Raw genomic sequence first — 22,692 nt, forward strand, 5'->3', positions numbered from 1 at the left:
GACATCAGGGTCTTTTCAAATTGAGGCTCGACTCCCAGGGATGAGCTTGAGTTTTCAGGGGAGACTGGCCTCCTCTTGAGGTGTGATGGAAACGTCGGGATTCCTTTCCTAACAATGCAGGGGAATCGACCCTACACGCGGCTCTTCTGCAGTTGTGGCATGAACCTCAGTGTTCCTCTCGATTGGGGACGGGTATCTCGGGGAACTTGCTGAGTTGCAGAAAGGATTTCAAGTACTCTTTCACGTTTCAAGAGGGAACGTGGGATTCCTCTTGAGACACTGCTCTGGAAAAGGGCCTCAGATCGCGTCAAGGGTGGATTCTCATTGTTTCTCTTAGACTGTGTTATATTGACTAAGTGAGGTGAAGCCTCCTCTTGAGTTGTGAGGGGGAACACAGCTTTGCCCTTGAGTCGCTGCAGGGGAATTGGGCCTCATCTCGCATTGATGGGGGAATCCAGTGGTGTTTGTCTAGGTGTGGCAGCAAGATTTGAGTTCCACTCGAATTGTGATGGCGATTTCTGGGAACCTCTTGCGTTGCCTTATGGAAATCAGGCCTTGGTTCACATTGCCAGGGACACCTCTGGATACCCCTTGAGTTGCTGTGGAGGAATAGAGCCTCATCTCGGCTTGAGGCGGGAAACATAGGGCTACTCTGCATTTGTGACAGTAATATCGGGTGTACTATTGAGTTTCAACAGGGGATTCAGGCATCAACTCATCTTGAAGCGTGGAACACTGCTTTCCTGTTGAGTTGTAAAAGGGGTGTCAGGCCTCCTGTCCAGCTGAGACGGGGAACTTGGGCTTTGTGTAGAGGTGCATCAGGGGCGTCAGACCTTCCTTCATGTTGTGAGGAGATCCTCTGGGTTCCATCCGAGGCAGTGAAGGCAAATCATGCCTTATGTGGAGTTGAGAGGGAACTCGGTGTCCTTTCATCTTGTGGTGGGAACAGTGGGGTTCTTCTCAAGTTTCAGTAGGTAGAAAGGCCTCCTCCTGAGGAGCGAGGGGGAACATCAGGATTCCTCTCGAGTTGAAACAGGGCAAATGGCCCTCACTTCAACATGAGTTCGGGAACACGGGCCTAATCTCCAGTTGAGGCGGGACACTTGCCTTTCCCCCTACATGCGGTGAGTTTCTCGTGGAAACTCTTGAGTTACATAAAGGAAGTCAATCCTCCTTTCCAGATTGAGAGAGATCTCTGGATTGCTTTAGAGTAGCTGTGGAAGAAACGGGCCTCATGTCGGGTTGAGGAGTGAATATCGTGTTTGTTCTCGAGTTGCAGCAGGAAATTTTGCGTTCCCCTCGAGTTATGACGGGAACTTCAGGGAACTTCTCGTGTTGCCTCAGGGAAGTCAGGCATGCTTTGAAGTTGCGAAGGTTACCTCCAGATTGGTCTCGAGTGGCTACAGGGGAATAGGGCTTCATCTGGAGACGAGGCGGGAAACTCAGGTTTCTATCCAGTTGCGACAGGGATCTCGGATTTCCTACCGAGTTTCCACTGGGAAGTCAGGGCTCATCTCATTTGGAGGCATGGAATGCCCCTCTGCTCTGGAGTTGTAAACTGGGTGTCAGGACTCCTGTCGAGTTCGGGTGGGAAACTTGGGCTTTTGGTCGAGGTGCACCAGGGGAGTTAGACCTCCCTTTGTGTTGTGAGCGGATACTTGGGTTTCCACTCGAGTTGTTGCACAGGAATCAGGCCTTTCCTCGAGTGGAGTGTGCACTCCTTGTCCTTTTGACTTTTGGCAGGAATTGTGGGAATCCTCTCGAGTTTCTGGGGCTTCCCTGGTGGTGCAGAGGTTACTTTCACTTTCACTTTCTCAAGTTTCCATAGGTGAGACTGGCCCCCTCTTGAGATGTGAGAGGAAAGTCAAAGCGAGGATTTCTGTACTCATCTTGAGATGAGTTGGGAAGCACTGTGGCACATCTGGAGTGGTTGTCGGAAACTTGTGTTTCCTCTCGAATTATGTCGCGTATCTGTAGGATCCTCTTGAGTTGCGTAAAGTGAGTTGAGACTCATTCCAAGTTTTGGGAGGGCAGTTGAGATTGCATTCGAGGCTCTGAGGGGACCTGAGCCTCATCTCGCATTGAGGGGGTGAATCACATTGTTTCCTCGAGTTGCAGCCAGAAGCGTGGGGTTCCTCTCGACTTGCCACCGGGACTTCAGGGAACCTCTCATGTTGCTTCAGGGAAGTTAAGGCTCCATTCTGGTTGCCTGGGGCAATGCTGGAATGCTCTTGAGTCACTGCAGAAAAGTCGGACCTCATCTCACATTGAAGGGTAATTTGGTGGTGTTTCTGAGTTGCAGCATGAAGCTCTGAGTTCCTCTTAAGGTGCGATGAACGTCAGAGAACTTCTTTTGTTTCCTCAGGGAATTCAAGTCTCATTTCGAGGAGCGAGGGGGAGCGTGGATTGCTCTCGAGGCACTGCAGGGGAATAGGGCCTCATCTCGCATTGAGGGGGGAATCTTGCCATGTTTCTCGAGTTGCAGCGGGAAGTTTGGGTTCTTCTCAAGTTGCATCGGTGACCCCAGGGAACCTTTCATGTTGCCTCAGAAAAATCATGCCTCCTTTCACGTTGCAGGGGCACGTTGGGATTCCTCTCCAGTCGCTGCTTGGCAATACGGACTCATCTCGAATTGAGGCGGTACACTCAGTGGTCCTGTTTAGTTGTCACAGGGATCTCAGGGTTCCTGTGGCATGTCAACATGGGAGTCAGGCCTTGACTCGCTTTGAGGCATGGGACCCTGCCTTCCGCTCAAGGTACAAAAGGGCTGTTTGGCCTTCTGTGGAGTTCAGTAGGGGAGTTGTGCTTTTTCTCGAGCTGTAATGGGGGAGTCAGAACTCTCTTTCTGATGTGAGGGGATCCTCGGGGTTCCATTCGAGTTGGTGCAGGGGAATCAGGGCTTGTCTTGAGTTGAGGGGAAACTTGGTGCCCTTTCGACTTGTGGCAGGAACCCCAGGGTTCCTCTTGAGTTTCATTAGGTGAGATATTCCTACTCTTGAAGTGCGAGTGGAAAGTCGGGACTCCTCTCTAGTCAAAGCAGGGGAATCTGCTCTCATCTCAAGATGAGATGGTTAATACCGGGTTCATCTTGATTTGAGGTGGGAAACTCGGGGTGACTCTCGAGTTGTGACGGCTACTTAGGGAAAGCTCTTCAGTTGCCCAAAAGATGTCAAGCCTCCTATCATATTCTGAGAGTGAACTTGGGATTGCTCTTGAGGCACTGCAGGGAGAAAGGATCTCATATCAGGTTGAAGGGGGAATATTGTGGTTTTCTCGAGTTGCGGTGGGAAGATAGGCTTTCTTCTCAAGTTGCTCCAAGGACCTCAGGGAGCCTTTCATATAGCCTAAGGGAAGTCAAGACTCCTTTTGAGCGGCGAGTCGAGTGCAGGATTTCCCTCGAGTAATTGCAAGGCAATTGGGCCTCATCTCCAATTGAGGTGGGAATTTGGTGGTGTTTCTCGAGTTGTCATGAAGCTTTGGGTTCTTCTCGAGCTTCAACGGGGATGTGAGGGAGCCTCTCATGTTGTCTCAGGAAAATCAGGCCTCCTTTCAAGTTTTGAGGGGCACCTCGTAATTCCTCTCGAGTCGCTGCTGTGGAATGGGGGTCTCATCGTGAAATGAGGTGGGTAACTCGGGTCTCCTCTCCATTTGCAACAGGGATCTCGGGGTTCCTATGAAGTTTCAACGGGGGAGTCAGACCTCGTCTCGTTTTCAGGCATGGAACTCAACCTTCCTCTCGAGTTGGACGAGGGGTGTCAAGTCTCCTGTCGAGTTGAGGTGAAGAACTTGGGCCTTTTCCAAAGGTGCAACAGGGGACTCAAAGCTCCCTTTGCCTTGTGAGGAGATACTCAGGTTCCATTCGAGTCAGTGCAGGGGAATCAGACCTTATCTCGAGTTGAGTTGAAACTAGCTGTCCTTTCATGTTTTGGCAGGAACCATGGGGTACCTCTGGAGTTACTACTGGTGAGACAGGCCTCCTCTGGAGGTGCAAGGGGAAAGTCGGCATTCCTCTCGAGTCGACTCAGAGGAGTCATCCCAAATCTCAAGATGAAGTGCAGAACAAGGGGCTATTCTCGAGTTGTGGCAGGAACCTCGGGGTTCCCTTTGAGTTCCGTTGGGTATCTCAGGGAACCTCTTACATTTCATAAAGGGAGTCAATCCTGCTTTCTTGTTGGGAGAGGGGACGTGGGATTACTGTTGAAACACTGCAGGGGAAAAGGGCCTCATCTTGCGGTAAGGATGGAATCTCCTGGTTTCTCTCGAGCTGTGTCTGGAAGGATGCGGGTCCTCTCCAACTGCAGCAGGAACATCAGGAAGCCTGTGGTGTTGACTTAGGGACGTGAAGCCTCTTTTTGAGTTACGAGGGGGAATGCAGCTTTGCCCTCGAGTCGCTGCAGGGGACTGGGGTCACATCTTTCATTGATGGGGGAATCCTGTTGCGTTTGTCTAGTTGTGGTGACAAGCTTTGAGTTCTGCTCGAATTGTGACAGCGACTTCAGGGAACCTCTCGTGTTGCCTCAGGGAAGTCAGACCTCCGTTCACATTGCGAGGGGCACCTTGGGATTCCCTTCGAGTCGCTGCAGAGGAATAGAGCCTCATCTCTGGTTGAGGTGGGAAACGTAGGACTCCTCTCCGTTTGTGACAGCGATTTTGGGTGTACTATGGAGTTTCAAAAGGGGACTCAGACATCGACTCGTGTTGAAGCATGGAATGCCACTTTCCTGTGGAGTTGTAAAAGGGGTGTCAGGCCACCTGTCCAGCTGAGACGGGGAACTTGGGCTTTGTGTAGAGGTGCAACAGGGGCGTCAGACCTCCCTTTGTGTTGTGAGGAGATCCTCCAGGTTCCATCCAAGGCGGTGAAGGGAAATCACGCCTTATCTGGAGTTGCGAGGGAACTCGGTGTCCTTTCATCTTGTGGCTGGAACAGCTGGGTTTTCTCAAGTTTCCATAGGTAGACAGGCCTCCTCCTGAGGAGCAAGGGGAACATCGGGATTCCTCTCGAGTCAAAGCAGGGCAAATGGCCCTCACCTCGAGATGAGTTTGGGAACACAGGCCTAGTCTCTAGTTGAGGTGGCCTAGTCTCAAGTTGAGGCGGGACACTTGCCTTTCTCCCCACATGCAGCGGGTATCTCGTGGAAAATCTTGAGTTGCATAAAGGGAGTCAAGCCTCCTTTCCAGATTGAGAGGGATCTCTGGATTGCTTTCAAGTAGCTGCTGAGGAAACGGGCCTCATGTTGCCTTGAGAGGTGCATCTCCTGTTTGTTCTCAAGTCGTGGCGGGAAATTTTGCATTCCTCTCGAGTTGCCACGGGGACCTCAGGGAACGTCTCATGTTCCCTCAGGGAAGTCAGGCATGCTTTGAAGTTTTGAGGGTCAACTCGGGATTGCTCTCGAGTGGCTACAGGGGAATAGGACTTCATCTCGAGATGAGGCAGGAAACTCAGTGTTCCTATCCAGTTGCGACAGGGATCTCGGATTTCCTACCGAGTTTCCATTGGGAAGTCAGGCCTCGTCTCATTTGGAGGAATGGAATGCCTCTCTGCTCTGGAGCTGTAAGCTGTGTGTCAGGACTCCTGTTGAGTTCAGGTGGAAAACTTGGGCTTTTGGTCAAGGTGTGCCAAGGGAGTTAGACCTCCCTTTGTGTTGTGAGTGGATACTTGGGTTTCCACTCGAGTTGCTGTACAGGAATCAGGCCTTTTCTCGAGCTGAGGTGGAACTAGCTGTCCTTTCATCTTTCAGCAGGAATGGCAGGGTACCTTTCGAGTTACAACTGGTGCAACAGGCCTCCTCTGGTGGTGCAAGGGGAAAGTCAGTATTCCTCTGAAGTCGAATCAGAGGAGTCAGCCCAAATCTCAAGATGAAGTGGGGACAAGGGGCTATCTACTCTCAGTTGTGGTGGGAAAAACGGGGTTCCTCACGAATTCCCATGGGTATGTCAGGGAACCTCTTGTGTTGCATAAAGGGAGTCAATCCTTCTTTACCGTTTGGAGAGGGGATTTTGAATTATATTTGAAACTCTGCAGGGGAAAGTGCCTCATCTCGCAGTGAGGATGGAATCTCCTGGTTTCTCTCAGGCTTTGTCTGAAAGCTTGCAGTGCCTCTCCAACTGCAGCAGGGACCTCAAGAAGCCTGTTGTTTTGCCTCAGTGACGTGAATCCTTCTTTTGAGTTCCAAGGGGGAATGCGGCTTTACTCTCGAGTCGCTACAGAGAAATGGGGCCTCATCTTGCATTGGTGGGGGAATCTCATGGTGCTTGTCTAGTTGTGGTGGCAAGCTTTGAGTTCCACAGAATTGCAACGGTGACTACAGGGAACCTCTCGTCTTGCCTCAGGGAAGTCAGGCCTCAGTTCACATTGCAAGGGGCACCTCTGGATTCCCCTTTAGTTGCTGCAGAGGAATAGAGCCTCATCTCAAGTTGAGGCGGGAAATGTAGGGCTCCTCTCCATTTGTGACAGCAATTTCGGGTGTACTATGGAGTTTCAATAGGGGACTCAGGCATCGACTCGTCTTAAAGCATGGAACGCTGCTTTCCTGTAGAGTTATAAAAGGAGTGTCAGGCAGCCTGTCCAGCTGAGACGGGGAACTTGGGCTTTGTGTAGAGGTGCATCAGGGGCGTCAGACCTCCCTTCGTCTTGTGAGGGGATCCTCGGGGTTCCATTTGAGGCATTGAAGGGAAATCACGCCTTATCTTGAGTCGAGGGGATTCTCGGTGTCCTTTCATCTTGTGGCAGGAACCGCGGGGTTCTGCTTGACTTTCGAGAGGTAGACAGGCCTCCTCTTGAGGTGCGAGGGTAACATGGGGATTCCTCTTGAGTCAAATCAGGGCAATTGGCCCTCACCTCGAAATGAGTTCAGGAACACGGGTCTAGTCTCCAGTTGAGGCAGACACTTGCGTTTCCCCCTACATGCGGTGGGTATCTCAGGGAACCTCTTGAGTTTTATAAATGGAGTCAAGCCTCCTTTCGAGTTTGACAGGGGTCTCTGGATTGCTTTCAAGTAGCTGTGGAGGAAACGGGCCTCATGTCGCATTGAGGGGTGAATCTCGTGTTTGCTCCCGAGTTGCGGCGGGAAGCTTTGTGTTCCTCTCGAGTTGTGACGGGACCTCGGGGAACGTCTCATGTAGCCTCAGGGAAGTCAGGCATGCTTTGAAGTTGCGAGGGTCACCTCAGGATTGCTCTCAAGTGGCTACCAGGAAATAGGGCTTCATCTCGAGATGAGGCGGGAAACTCAGATTTCCTATCCAATTGAGACAGGGATCTTGGATTTCCTACCGAGTTTCCACTGGGAAGTCAGGCCTTGTCTCATTTGGAGGCATGGAACTCCCCTTTCCTCTGGAGCTGTAAACTGGGTATCAGGACTCCTGTCGAGTTCAGGTGGGAAACTTGGGCTTTCGGTCGAGATGCACCAGGGGAGTTAGACCTCCCTTTGTGTTGTGAGTGGATACTTGAGTTTCTACTCGAGTTCCTGCATGGGAATCAGGCCTTTCCTAGAGTAGAGTCTGAACTCTGTGTCCTTTTGACTATCGGCTGGAACTGCGAGAAACCTCTCTTGTTTCCATAGGTGAGATTGGACCCTTCTTGAGCTGTGAGGGGAAATTCAATGTAGGGGTTTCTGCACTCATCTTGAGATGAGTTGGGAAGCACAGGGACTCTTCTCGAGTGGTTGTTGGACACTTGAGTTACTCTCAAATTATGTCACGTATCTGTGGGTGCCTGTTGACTTGCATAAAGTGAGTCAAGACTCCTTTCGAGTTCTGAGAGGGCACTTGGGATTGCATTTGAGACCCTGAGGGGACCTGGCTCTCATCTCGCGTTGAGCGGGTGATTCACGTGGTTTTCTCAAGTTGTAGCGGGAAGCGTGGGGTTCCTCTCGACTTGCCACTAGGACTTCAGGGAACCTGTCATGTTTCTTCAGGGAAGTTAAGGCTCCTTTTGTGTTTCTAGGGCCAACAGTGGAATGCTCTCCAGTCACTGTAGGAGAATCAGACTTCATCTCTCATCGAGGGGTAATTTGATGGTGTTTCTCAGTTGCTGCATGAAGCTCTGGGTTCCTCTCAAGTTGCGATGTACCTCAGGGAACCTCTTGTGTAGCCTCAGTGAATTCAAGTCTCCTTTCGAGGAGTGAGGGGGAGTGCGAGGTTGCTCTTTAGGCACTGCAGGGGAATAGTGCCTAATCTCGCATTGAGGGGGGAATATCGCCATGTTTTTCATCTTGCAGTGGAAAGTTTCAGTTCTTCTTGAGTTGCATAGGGGAACCTTTCATGTTGCCTCCAAGAAGTCATGCCTCCTTTCTCGGTTTGGGGGCTCATCGGGATTCCTCCACAGTCGCTGCTTGGGCTTACAGACTCATCTCCAATTGAGGCAGAACACTCAGTGGTCCTCTCCAGTTGCAACAGGGATATCTAGGTTCCTATGGCGTGTCAACATTGGAGTCAAGCTTTGATTCGTTTTGAGGCATGGGACGCTGCCTTCCTCTAAAGGTGCAAAAGGGGTGCCAGGCCTCCTGTCGAGTTCAGGAGGGGACTTGTGCATTTTTTCGAACTACAACGGGGAGTCAGAACTCTCTTCGTGTTGTGTGGGGATCCTCTGGGTTCCATTCGAATCAGTGCAGGGAGATCAGGCCTTTTCTTGAATTGAGGGGAATCTCAGTGTCCTTTGGAATTGCAGCAGCAATCCTGAATTCCTCTTGAGTTTCGTTAGGTGAGACATTCCTACTCTTGAAGTGAGAGTGGAAAGTCAGGACTCCTCTCAAGTCAAAGCAGGGAAATCGGCCCTCATCTCAAGATGAGGTGGTGAATACGGGGTTCATCTCGATTTGAAGCTTGCAACTCGAGGTGACTCTTGATTTGCGACGGCTACTTCGAGAAAGCTCTTGAGTTGTCCAGTTTACGTCAAGCCTCCTATTGTGTTTGGAGAGGGAACTCGGGTTTGTTCTTGAGGCGCTCAAGGGGCAAGGCCCTCTTTTCGCGTTGAAGGGGGAATATTGTGGTTTTTCTCGAGTTGCGGCAGGAAGATGGGGTTTCTCTTCGAGTTGTGCCAAGGACCTCAGGGAGCCTTGCATATTGCCTCAGGGAAGTCAAGACTCCTTTCAAGCAGCGAGTGTCACATGGGATTTCTCTCAAGTCACTGCAAGGAAATTGGGCCTTATCTCCAATTGAGGTGGGAATCTGGTGGTGTTTCTCAAGTTGTGACATGAAGCTTTGGGGTCCTCTCGAGCTTCGACGGGGACGTCAGGGAGCCTCTCATGTTGCCTCAGGGAAATCAGGGCTCCTTTCAAGATACGGAAGGCACCTTGGAATTCCTCTCAAGATGCTGCCGGGGAATGGGGTGAGTCTCATCTAGAAATGAGGTGGGTAATTCGGGGCTACTCTCCAGTTGCAACAGGGTTCTCAGGGTTCCTATCAACTATAAACAGGGGAATCAGACCTCGTCTCATTTTTAGGCATGGAACTCAAATTTTCTCTCGAGTTGGACAAGGGGTGTCAGGTCTCCTGTCGAGTTGATGCAGGGACCTTGGGACTTTTCCAAAGGTGCAACAAGAGACTCAAAGCTCCCTTCATTTGTGAGGGGATACTCAGGTTCCACTCGAGTCAGTGTAGGGGAATCAGGCCTTTTCTTGGGTTGAGGTGGAACTAGCTGTCCTTTCATCTTTCAGCAGGAACCGTGGGTTACCTTTTGAGTTACAACTCCTGTGGAGTTGTAAAAGGTGCAACAGGCCTCCTTTGGAGGTGCGAGGGGAAAGTCGGCATTACTGTGGAGTTGAATCAAAGGAATCAGCCTGAATCTCAAGATGAAGTGGGGAATATGGGGCTATTCACGAGTTGTGGCAGAAAACTCGGGGTTCCTCTCCAGTTCCCATGGGTATGTCGGGGAACCAATTGTGTTGCATAAAGGGAGTCAATCCTTCTTTCCCGTTTGGAGAGGGGACTTGGGATTGCTCTTGAAACGCTGCAGGGGAAAGGGCCTCATCTTGCGTTGAGGGTGGAATCTCGTGGTTTCTCCCGGGCTGCTTCTGAAAGCTTGGGGTGCCTCTCCAACTGTGGCAGTGACATTGGGAAGCCTGTGGTGTTTCCTCAGGAATATAAAGCCTTCTTTTGAGTTGCAAGAGGAAACGTGACTTTGCTCTCGAGTCGCTGCAGGGGAATGGGGCCTCTTCTCTCATTGATGGGGGAATCTCATGGTGTTTGTCTACTTGCGGTGGCAAGCTTTGAGTTCCGCTCGAATTGCGATAGTGACTTCAGGGAACCTCAAGTGTTGCCTCAGGGAAGTCAGAACTCTGTTCACATTATGAGGGGCACTTCTGAATTCCTCTCGAGTCACTGTAGAGGAATAGAACCTCATCTCGAGTTGAGGCGGGAAATGTAGGGCTCCTCTTGGTTTGCGACAGTGATCTCAGGTGTACTATGGAGTTTCAACAGGGGACTCAGGCATCGACTAATGTTGAAGCGTGGAATGCCACTTTCCTGTGAAGTTGTAAAAGGCGTGCCAGGCCACCTGTCAAGTTGAAGCGGGGAACTTGGTCTTTGTGTAGAGTTGGAATGGCATCGTCAGACCTCCCTTTGTCTTGTGAGGGGATCCTTGGGGTTCCATTTGAGGCTTTGAAGGGAAATCACACCTTATCTCGAGTCGAGGGGGTTCTCAGTGTCCTTTCATCTTGCAGCAGGAACCGCAGGGTTTTGCTTGACTTTCGAGAGGTACACAGGCCTCCTCTTGAGGTGTGAGGGGAACATAGGGATTCCTCTCGAGTCGAGACAGGGAAATTGGCCCTCACCTCGAGATGAGTTCGGGAACATGGGCCTAGTCTCCAGTTGTGGCGGGACACTTGCATTTTCCCCCACATGCAGTGGGTATCTCGTGCAACCTCCTGAGTTACATAAAGGGAGTCAAGTCTCCTTTTGAGACTGAGAGTCATCTCTGGATTACTTTTGAGTAGCTGTGGAGGAAACGGGTCTCATGTCGGGTTGAGGGGTGAATCTCGTGTTTGTTCTCGAGTTGCGGCGGGAAGCTTTGTGTTCCTCTCGATTTGCGATGGGACCTCAGGGAACATCTCATGTTTCCTCGGGGAAGTCAGGCATGCCTTGAAGTTACCAGGGTCACCTCGGGATTGGTCTCGAGTGGCTACAGGGGAATAAGGGCTTCATCTCGAGATGCAGCGGGAAACTCAGGGTTCCTATCCATCTGTGACAAGGATCTCGGATTTCCTACCAAATTTCCACTTGGTTGTCAGGCCTTGTCTCATTTGTAGCCATGGAACGCCACTCTCCTCTGGAAGTGTAAACTAGTTGTCAGGATTCCTTTTGAGTTCAGGTGGGAAACTTGGGCTTTTGGTAGAAGTGCAACAGGGGAGTTAGACCTCCCTTTGTGTTGTGAGGGGATACTTGGGTTTCCACTCGAGTTGCTGCATGGGTATAAGGCCTCTTCATGAGTAGAGTGCATACTCGGTGTCCTTCGACTTTTGGCAGGAACTGCAGGAGTCCTCTCGAGTTTCCATAGGTTGACTGGCCCCTCTTGATGTGTGAGGGGAAAGTCAAAGTAGGGATTTCTGCACTCATCTCGAGATGAGTTGGGGCACACGGCGGCCCTTCTCAAGTGGTTGTTGGAAACTTGGGGTTCCTCTGGAATTAGGTCGTGTATCTGTGGGACCCTCTTGAGTTGTGTAAAGTGAGTCAAGACCCCTTTCGAGTTTGGAGAGAGCATTTGTGATTGCATTCGAGGCGCTGAGGGGAACTGGGCCTCATCTTCCATTGAGAGGGTGAATCGCATGGTTTCCTTGAATTGCAGCAGGAAGTGTGGGGTTCCTCTCGACTTGCCATGGAGACTTCAGGGAACCTCTCATGTTGCTTCAGGGAAGTTAAGGCTCCTTTCGGGTTCCTCGGGGCAATGCTGGAATGCTCTTGAGTCACTGCAGGAGAATCGAACCTCATCTCTCATTGAGGGGTAATTTGGTGGTGTTTCTCGAGGTGCTGCATGAAGCTCCGGGTTCCTCTTGAGTTGCGATGGAACTCGGGGAACCTCTCGTGTTGCATCAGGGAATTCAAGTCTCCTTTCGAGGAGCAAGGGGGAGCGCAGGATTGCTATTAAGGCACTGCAGGGGAATAGGGCCTCGTCTCGCATTCAGGGGGGAATCTCACCATGCTTCTCTAGTTGCAGCGGAAAGTGTGGGTTCTTCTTGAGTTGCGTCGGGGACCTTACGGAATCTTTCATGTTGCCTCATAAAAGTCATGCCTCCTTTCACCTTGCGGGGGCACGTTGGGGTTCCTCTCCCGTCGCTGCTTGTGAATACGGATTCATCTCCAATTTAGGCGGCACACTCAGTGGTCCTCTCCTCTTCCTACTCTTGAAGTGAGTGTGGAAAGTCAGGACTCCTCTCAAGTCGAAGCAGGGAAATCAGCCCTTCTCTCATGAGGTGGTGAATACGGGGTACATCTCGATTTGAGGCGGGCAACTCGGGGTGACTCGAGTTGCAATGGCTACTTTGGGAAAGCTCTCGAGTTCCCCAAAGGACGTCATGCCTCCTATCGTGTTCGGAACTCAAGATTTCTCTTGAAGTGCTGCAGGGGCAAGACCCTCTTCTCGTGTTGAAGGGGGAATATTGTGGTTTTTCTAGAGTTGCGGTGGGAAGATGGGGTTTCTTCTCGAGTTGTGCCAAGGACCTCAGGGAGCCTTACGTATTGCCTTGGGGAAGTCAAGACTCCTTTCAAGCAGCGAGTGTCGCATGGGATTTCTCTCAAGTCACTGCAAGGAAATTGGGCCTCATCTCCAATTGAGGTGGGAATCTAGTGGTGTTTCTCAAGTTGCGGCACAAAGCTTCAGGGTCCTCTAGAACTTTGACGGGGACATCAGGGAGCCTCTCATGTTGCCTCAGGGAAATCAGGGCTCCTTTCAAGTTGCGACAGGCACCTCAGAATTCCTCTCGAGTCACTGCAGGGAATGGGGGGGGGGTCTCTTCTTCAAATGAGGCAGGTATCTCAGGGATCCTCTCCAGTTGCAACAGGGATCTCAGGGTTCCTATCAAGTTTCAATGGAGAAGTCAGACCTCGTCTTGTTTTCAGGCATGGAACTCATCTTTCCTCTCGAGTTGGCCAAGGGGTGTCAGGTCTCCTCTCGAGTGAGGCACGGACCTTGGGCCTTTACCAAAGGTGCATCAGGGTCTCAAAGTGCCCTTTGCCTTGTGCGGGGATACTTGGGTTCCATTTGAGTCAGTGCAGGGCAATCAGGCGTTATCTCGAATTGAGGTGCCTTATCTCGTGTTGTGGGGTAACTCAGTGTCCTTTCAAATTGCGTCAGGAATATTGGGGTTCCTTTTGAAATTCAGTAGGTGAGGCAGGCCTCCTCTTGAGTTGAGAGGGGAAATTCGGGAATCCTCTCGAGCTAAAGTAGGGGAATCGTCCCTCATCTCGAGATCAGTTGGGAGCACGGGGCTCTTCTCTAATTGTCACGTGAAATTCGGGGTTCCTCTCACCTTGTCATTGGTATATTTGGGGACCTCTTGAGTTGAATAAAGAGAGTCAAGGCTCTTTCAAATTTTGAGAGGGAACTCGGGCTTGCACTCAAGGCACTACAGAGGGAAAGGGTATCATCTTGCATTGAAAGGGGAAATGTCTGTTTTTCTCGGGTTGAAGTGGTAAGGTCGGGGTTCCTCTCGAGTTGTGATGGGAAACTCAGGGAATATCTCGTGTTGCCTCAGGGAAGTCAAGTCTCCTTTGGAGTTGTAAGGGAGGGCTCGAGTTTGCTCTGAGTCACTGCAGTTGAAATGGGTATCATCTTGCATTGAAGGGAGTATCTCACAGTTAGTCCAGTTTCAGCTGGAATCATTGTCTTCCTCTGGAGTTGCCACAGAGAACTCAGAGAACCTCTCATATTGCCTCAGGGAAGTCAGGCCTCCTTTCAAATTGCGAGGTGGCACCTTGGGATTCCTCTGGAGCCTCTGAAGTGGAATATGGCCTCATCTCGAGTTGAGACAGGAAACTCAAGGTCCTCTCCAGTTGCAACAGTAATCTCGGTGTTTCTATCGAGTTTCAACAGGGGATTCAGGCCTTGTCTTGTTTTGAGGCATGGAACTCCGCTTTACTCCCAAGTTGTCAAAGAAGTCTCAGGACTTCTGTCTAGTTGAGGCGGAGATGTTGGGCTTTTTCTCGAGGTGCAACAGGGCAATCAGACCTCCCTTCGTGTTGTGAGGGGATAATTGGGGTTCTGTTTGAGTTGGTGCAGGGGAATCAGGCATAATTTCAAGTTGAGGGGGTACTCGGCATCCTTTTGACTTGCAGCAGGAAACCTGAGGTTTCTCTCAAGTTTCAATAGGTGAGACAGGCCTCCTCTTGACGTGTGAGAAGAAAGTTGGGATTTCTGTTGGGTCAAAGCAGGGGAATTGACTCTCATCTCAAGATGAGGTGTGGAATACGGGGCTCTTCTCGAGTTGTGTTGGGAAACGTGTTTCTTCTGGATTTTCGACAGGTATCTCGGGGAACCTCTTGAATTGTCTAAAGGTAGTGAAGCATCCTTTCGAGTCTCAAGAGGGAGCTTGGGATTTCTCTCAAGGTACTGCAGGGAAAAATTACCTCATCTTGAGTTCAGGGGGGAATCTTGTGGTTTTTCTCAAGTAGCAGTGGGAAACTTGGGGTCCTTCTAGAGTTGTGACAGGGACATCAGGGAACATCTCGTGTTGCCTCAGGGAAGTCAAGTCTCCTTTCGAGTTACAATGGGGATTGCAGGATTGCCCTTGAGTCACTGCAGGGATATAGGGCTTCATCTCAAGTTTAGCCATGAGACTCAGGGTTACTCTCCAGTTGCAACAAGGTACTCTGGGTTCCTATCAAGATTCAATAGTGGAGTCTGACCTCATCTCCTGTTGATGCATGGAACTCCTCCTTCCTCTCGAGTTGTAAACTTGGTGTCAGGCCTCCTGTCGAGTTGAGGCAGGGGACTCCATAATTTTCTTGAGGTGCAACATGGCAGTTAGACATCCTTTTGTATTGTGAGGGGAAACTCGTGGTTCCATTGGAGTCGCTGCAAGGGAATCAAGCCTTATCTCTAGTTAAGCAGGAAACTCGGGATCCATTAGACCTGCAGCAGGAACCTCAGGGTTTCTCTCGATTTCCAATAAGTGACACAGGCGTCCTCTTGAGATGCAATGGGAAAGTCAGGATTCCTCTTGAATCAAAGCAGGGGAATTGGCCCACATCTCGAGATGAGGTGGAGAACATTGTGCTCTTCTCGAGTTTTGGCAGGAAACTTGGGGTGCCTCTCAAGTTTCTCCAGTGTAATAGGGCCTCATCCTGAATTGTGGTGGGAGACTTGGGTTCCTCTCTCTTTGTGGCAGAGATCTCAGGGTTCCTATTGAATTTCAACACGGGAGTCAGGCCTCGTCTCCAGTTCAGGAATGGAACTCCACTTTCCTCTTGAGTTGTAAATGGGTGTCAGGCCTCCTGTCAAGTAGAGGCGTGGAACTCGGGCTTTTTCTAGAGATGCAACAGAGAAGTCTGACCTCCGTTCTTTTTCTTAGGGGAACTTTGGAGTTATATTTGAGACCCTGAAAGGCAGTCTGATCTTATCTCCAGTTGAAGGGGAACTCGGTGTCCTTTCAACTTGTGGAAGGAACATCAGGATTCCTCTCGAGTTGCAATAATTGAGACAGGCCTTCTTTTGAGATGATAGGGGAATGTCGGGATTCGTCTCCAGTTGAAGCAGGGGAATCCACCCTCAATCAAGATGAGGTCGGGAACACGGCACTCTTAAGTTGCAGTGGGAAACACGGGGTTCTTCTCGAGTTGCGATGGGTATCTCGGGGAACTTTTGGAGTTGCATAAAGGGAGTCAAACTCCTTTAGAGTTATGAGGAGGATCACAGGATTGCTCTCTAGTCACTGCAGGGGAATCAGGCCACACCTCATGTTGAAGGGGAAATGACGTGGTTTTACTCAAGTTGCAGAAGAAAGTTGGGGTTCCTCTCAAATTGAGACAGGGACTTCAGGGAGCCTCTCGTGTTGCCTCAGGGAAGTCAGGCTTCCTTTCATGTTGTGAGATGCACCTTGGAATTCCTTTAGAGTCGCTGCAGGGAAATAGGGCCTCATCTCCATTAGAGGCGGAAAACTGTGGGTTGCTTTCCAGTTGGGACAGCTATCTCGGGATTTGTATCAAGTTTCAACAGGGGAGTCAGGCCTAGTCTCTTATTGAGACATGGAACTCTGATTTACTCTCTAGATGAAAAATGGGTGTTAGTCCTCCTATTGAGTTGAGGTGAAAAATTTGGTCTTACAACAGGGGAGTCAGACCTCTCTTCGTGTTGTGAGGGGAAACTCAGGGTCCCATTCAAGTTCCCACAGGGGAATCAGGCCTTATGTCAAGTTGAGGAGGAACTCTGTTTCCTTTCAACCAGCACCAGGAAATTCGGGGTTCTTCTTGACTGACACAGGTCTCTTCTTGAGGTGTGAGTGTAAAGTCTGGATTCCTCTTGAGTCCACGAAGGGGAATTTGCCCTCAAAGCAGGGGAATCTGTCCTCATCTCCAGGTGGGGAACATAGGGCTCTTCTTGGGTTTTGGCAGGAACCTTAGGGTTCCTCTCGAGTTGCGATAGGAATATAGGGAACATCTTGAGTTGCATAATGGGAATCAGGCCTCTTTTCCAGTTTTAGAGGGAACCAGGAATTGCTCTGGAGGCACTGCTGGGGAAAATTCCCTCATGTCACATTGAGGGGATGAATCTCATGGTTTTTCTCGGGCTGTGGCAGGAAGCTTGGTATTCCTTTAGAGTTGCGACATGGACCTTGGGAACCCCTCTTGTTGCCTCAGGGAAGGGAAGTATCCTTTCAAGTTGCAAGGGGAAGCTTGGTTTCCTCTCATGTCGCTGCAGGGGAATAAGGTTGGGCTTCATCTCGAGTTGAGTTGGGAAACTCAGGGTTCCTCTCCAGTTTCGACGGGGATCTTGGGGTTTCATATCGAGTTTCAACAGGGGCCTCGTCTTGTGCTGGGACATTGAGCTCTGCTTTCCTCTCGAGTTGTAAAAAGGCTGTCCAGTCTCCTGTCGAGTTGAGTTGGGGAACTTGGGCTTTTTCTAGAGATGCTACAAGGGAGTCAGACCTCTCTTCACATTGTGAGGGGATAATCAGGGTTCCTTTTGAGTCAATGCGGGACAAAAAGGCATTATTTCGATTTGAGGGCATTCTTGGTGTCCTTTTGACTCTTACAGGAATCCTGGGGTTCCTCTCGAGTTTCAATACGTGAGACAGGCCTCCTTTTGATGTGCAAGGCTAACGTCGGGATTTCTCTCAGATGCAAACAGAGGAATAGGCCCTCATGTCGAGTTGAGTTGGGGAAGACAGGGCTCTTCTCGAGTTGTGTCGGAAAACTCAGGGTTCCTCTCCAGTTTCGATGGGGATCTCGGGGTTCCTATTGAGTTTCAACTGGGCAGTCAGGCCTCGTCTCGTGTTGAGGCATGGAACTCAGCTTTCCTCTCAAGTTGTAAAAGGGATGTCAGGCTTCCTCTCGGGCTGAGGAGGGGAACTTGGGCTTTTTCTATAGGTTCAACAGGGGTGTCAGAACTCCCTTCACCTTGTGAGGGGCTACTCGGGGTTTCATTCGAGTAAGTGCAGGAGGATCAGTCCTTATCTCCAGGTGAGTGAGAACTCGGGATCCTTTTGAACTGTGGCAGGAACCGAGGGGTTCCTCTCAAGTTTCAATAGGTGAGATAGGCCTCCTCTTGAGGCATGAGTGTAAAGTCGGGATTCCTCTCGAGTCAAAGCAGGGGAATCTGCCCTCATCTTGAGATGAGTTGGGGAGCACAGGGCTCTTCTTGTGTTGTGGAGGGAACCTCGGGTTTCTTCTTGAGCTGTGACAGGTATCTTGGGGAACCTCTTGAGTTGCACAAAGCGAGTCTAGTCTCCTTTCGAGTTTCTAGAGGCAACTCAGGCTTGCATTCAAGGCGCTGCAGAGGAAAAGTGCCTCATCTCACCTCGCGTTGAGGGGGAAATCTCCTTGTCTTTTTCTAGTTGTGGTGGGAAGTTTGGGTTCCTCTTGACTTGTCGGAGAAGGCAATGGCAACCCACTCCAGTACTCTTGCCTGGAAAACCCCATGGATGGAGGAGCCTGGTAGGCTGCAGTCCATGGGATCGAGAAGAGTCAGACACGACTGAGCGACTTTACTTTCACTTTTCACTTTCATGCATTAGAGAAGGAAATGGCAACCCACTCCAGTGTTCTTGCCTGGAGAATCCCAGGGACGGGGGAGCCTGGTGGGCTGCCGTCTATGGGGTCGCACAGAGTTGGACACGACTGAAGTGACTTAGCAGTAGCAGGAACAGTAGCAGTGACTTGTGACAGGGACCTCAGAGAACCTCTAGTGTTGCCTCAGTGAAGTCAATGATCCTTTCGTGTTTCAAGGTGGGGCACAGAATTGCTCTCGAGTCACTGAGTGGAATTGGGCCTCATCTCACAGTTAGGGGGGAATCTCATGGTGTTTCTCGCATTGCGGCAGGAAGATTTGTTTTCCTCTACAGTTGGTACGGGGACGTCAGGGAACCTCTCATGTTGCCTCAGGAAGTCCAGCGTCCTTTCACATTGCGAGGGGCACCTCAGGATTCCTCTCCAGTCACTGCAGGGGAATCGAGCCTCATCTAGCATTGAGAGGAGAATCTCATGGTGTTTCTTGTGTTGCTGCAGGTAACTTTGGGTTTCTGAATAGTTTGGTTGGGGACATCAGAGAACCTTTCACATTGCCTCAGGGAAGTCAGGCCTCCTTTCTTGTTGCATGGGGAACATCGGGATTCCTTTCAAGTCACTGCAGGGGAATACGGCCTCGTCTCGAGTTCAGGAGGGAACTCAAACTGAGGTTTTGTTCTTGAGTTGTGACAGGTATATTGGGGAACCTCTTGAGTTGCACATAGGGAGTCAAGCCTGCTTTTGAGTTTCGAGAGGGAACTCGGGCTTGCTCTCAAGGCCCTGAAGAAGAAACATACCTCATTCACACTGAGGGGGAAATCTCATGTTTTCTCGAGTTGCAGTGGGAAGCTTGGTGTTCCTCTCGAGTTGCGATGAGTACCTCAGGGAATCTCGCATATTGCCTCAGGGAAGTCAAGTCTCCTTTTGAGATGTGAGGGAGGTGCGAGATTGCTCTCGAGTCACTGCAGGGGAATTGGGCATTGTCTCGCATTGAGTTGGGAATCTCGTGATGTTTTTCGAGTTTCTGCAGAAAGCGTTGGGTTCCTCTCGAGTTCCGACTGGGACGTCACTGAACCTTTCATGTTGCCTCAGAGAAGTCAAGGCTTATTTCAAGCTGCAAGGGGTACATAGGGATTCCTTTCGAGTCACTACAGGGGAATAGGTCTTCATCTCCCATTGAGGGGAAATCTCGTGGTGTTTGTCTAGTTGTGGCGGGAAGTTTCGGGTTCCTCTAGAGTTGCGATGGGCACATCAGGGAACCTCTCTTGTTGCCTACAGGATGTCAGGCCTCCTTTCACATTGCAAGGGGCACCTTGGGATTCCTCTCGAGGCACTTCAAGGGAATAGGGCCTCATCTCGATTTGAAGAGGGAAACTCAGGGTTCCTCTCCAGTTGCGACAGGGAACTTGGGGTTCCCATAGAGTTTCAACATGGGAGTCAGAACTAAGCTTGTGTTATGGCATGGAACTCCGCTTTCCTTTCGGGTTATAAAAGGGTTGTCGAGCCTCTTGTCCTATTGAGGTGGGGAACTAGGGCTTTTCCTAGAGGTGCAACAAGGGAGTCAGACCTCCCTTCGTCTTTTGAGCGGCTACTCAGGGTTCCATTTGAGTCGATGCAGGGAAATCAGGCCTTATCTCGTGTTGAGAGGGAACTCAGTGTCCTTTCAAATTGAGGCAGGAACATCATGTTTGCTCTCGCGTTTCAATAGGTGAGACAGGCCTCTTTTTGAGGTGCTAGGGTATACTCGGGATTCCTCTCAAGTCCAAGCAGGAAAATTGGCCCTCATCTCAAGATGAGTTGGAGAACACGGGGATCTTCTTGAGTTGTGGTGGAAAACTTAGGGTTCCTCTAAGTTGGTGACAGATATTTGGGGAACCTCTTGAGTTGCATAAAGGGAGTCAAGCCTCCTTCCGAGTTTCAAGAGGGAACTCAAAATTGCTCTCGAGTCAATGCAGGGGAATCTGCCCCCATCTTGAGATGAGGCGGGGAACAGGGGGCTCTTCTCAGTTTTTAGCGGGAACCTTGGAGTTCCTCTCCAGTTGCAACAATAATCTAGGGAACCTCTTGATTTGCCTAAAGGGAGTCAGGCTTCTTTTCTGGTTTTGAGAGGGAACTAGGAATTGCACTAGAGGTGCTGCAGGAGTAAACACCCTCATGTCACGTTGAGGGGAGGAATCTCATGGTTTTTCTTGAGCTGTGGCAGGAAGTTGGTATTCCTCTAGAGTTACCACGTGGACCTCAGGGAACCTCTTGTGTTGCCTCAGGGAAGTGAAGTCTCCTTTCAAGCTTCAAGGGTTACCTTGGTATTCCTCTCGAGTTGCTGTAGGGGAATGAGGCCTCATCTCGAGTTGAGTCGGGAAACTCAGGGTTCCTCTCAAGTTTAGATGGGCATCTCAGTGTTCCTATCGAGTTTCAAATGGGGATTCAGGCCTCGTCTCATTTTGAGGCTAGGAAATCAGCTTTCCACTCGAGTTTAAAAGGGGTTTCAGGCCTCCTGTCAAGTTGAGGTGGGAAACTTGGTTTTTTTCTAGATGTGCAAGAGGGCTGTCAGACGTCCCTTCGTGTTGTGAGGGGATACTCTGTATCCATTCGAAGCAGTGCACTGGAATTAGGCCTTATCTCGAGTTGAGCGGGAAGTTGGTGTCCTTTCAACTTGCAGCAGGGACCGTGGGGTTCCTCCTGAGTTTCAATAGGTGAGACAGGTCTCCTTTTGATGTGCGAGGTTAAAGTCGGTATTCCTCTAGAGTGAAGCAGGGGAATCGTCCCTCATCTTGAGATGAGGTGGGAAACACAGGGCTTTTCTCAAGTAGTGGTGGGAACCTTGGAGTTCCTCTGAAGTTTCGACAGGTACCTTGGGGAATGGCTTGAGTTGAGTTAAGTTAATCAAGCTTCCTTTCAAGTTTTGAGAAGGAACTTGGGTTTGCTCTCAAAGCCCTGCAGGGGAAAACAGCCTCATCTTGGATTGAGGTGGGGCTCTTGTGGTTTTTCTCGAGCTGCAGTGGGAAACTTGGGGTTCCTCTCAAGTTGTGACTGGTCTTCAAGAAAAATCTTGTGTTGCCTCAATGAAGTCAAGTCTCCTTTAGAGTTGGGAGTGGGAGCGGAGGATTGCTCTCCAGTCACTGCAGGGGAAAGGGGTCTCATCTCGCATTGAGGGGAGGAATCTCATGTTTCTCTTGTTGCAGTGAGAAACGTTGAGTTCCTTTCAGGCTGTGGCAGGTTCCTAGGGAACCTCTCAGTTTTCCACAGGGAAGTCAGGCCTCCTTTCAAGTCGCTAGGGGCAACTCAGTATTACTTTTGAGTCGCTGAAGAGGTTAGGGGCTCATCTCTAGTTCAGGAGGAATCTCACTGCTCCTCTACAGTTGCGACAGAGATCTCAGAGTTCCTATCAAATTTCAAAAGGGATATCAGGCCTCGTCTCTTGTTCAGGCATGGAACTCTGCTTTCCTCTTGAGTTGTTAAAGGGGTGTCAGGCCAACTGTAGAGCTGAGATGGGGATCTTGGGCTTTTTCTAGAGGGGCAACAGGTGAGTCAGACCTCCCTTCTTGCTGTGAAGGGTACTCGAGGTTCCATTCGATGTATGCAGGGAAATCAGTCCTTATCTCGAGTTGAAAGGGAACGTATTGTCCTTTTGAAATGCATCAGGGACCTCGGGGTTCATCTCAAGTTTTAATAGTTGAGATAAGCCTCCTCTTGAGATGGGAAGGGAAAGTTGGGATTAACCTAGAGTCAAAGTAGGGAATCGGCCCTCATCTCAAGATGTGGTGGGGAACACGAGACTCTTCTTTAACTGTGGCGGGAAACCCTGGTTTCCTCCTTAAAAGCGAAGGGTAACTCGCAGAACCTCTTGAGTTGAATAAAGGGAGTTAAGCCTCCTTTCAAGTTTTGAAAGGAAACTCGGGTTTGCTTCTGAGGCGCTTCAGGGAGAAAGCGCTTCATCTTGTTTTTAGGGGGGAATCTCATGGTTTTTCTCCAGATGCAACTGGAAGTTTATGGTTCCCCTCGACTTGATACTGAGACTTCAGGGAGCCTGTCGTGTTGCCTCAGGAAAGTCACGTCTCATTTGGAGTTGTGAGTAGGAGCACCACTTTTCTCTAGAGTCACTGCTGTGGGATGGGGCTTCATCTCGCACTGAGGGGTGAATATGGTGGTGTTTCTCAAGAAGGGGCATGAAGCTTTGTGTTCTTCTCGAGTTGCCAAGGGGACCTTAGGGATCCTCGCATGTTGCCTCAGTGAAGAAAGACCTCCTTTCAAGTGTGATTGGACACCTCGGGATTCCTCTTGATTTGCTACAGGGGAATAGGGCATCATCTCTTGTTGAGAAGGGAAACTCAGGATTCCTCTCCAGTTGCGATTGGGATCTTGGGGTTCCTATGAAGTTTCAATATGGGAGCCAGTCCTCATCTCGTGTTGAGGCATGGAACTCCGCTTTTCTCTTGATTTTTGAAAGGGGTATCAGCCCTCCTGTCGAGTTGAGGCAGGGAAGTTGGGGTTTTACTAGAGGTGCCACAGGGGAGTCATAAATCATTTCCTGTTGTGAGGGAA

The sequence above is a fragment of the Oryx dammah genome, unplaced genomic scaffold (assembly GCF_014754425.2).
Source record: "Oryx dammah isolate SB20612 unplaced genomic scaffold, SCBI_Odam_1.1 HiC_scaffold_11, whole genome shotgun sequence".
Classification (NCBI taxonomy): domain Eukaryota; kingdom Metazoa; phylum Chordata; class Mammalia; order Artiodactyla; family Bovidae; genus Oryx; species Oryx dammah.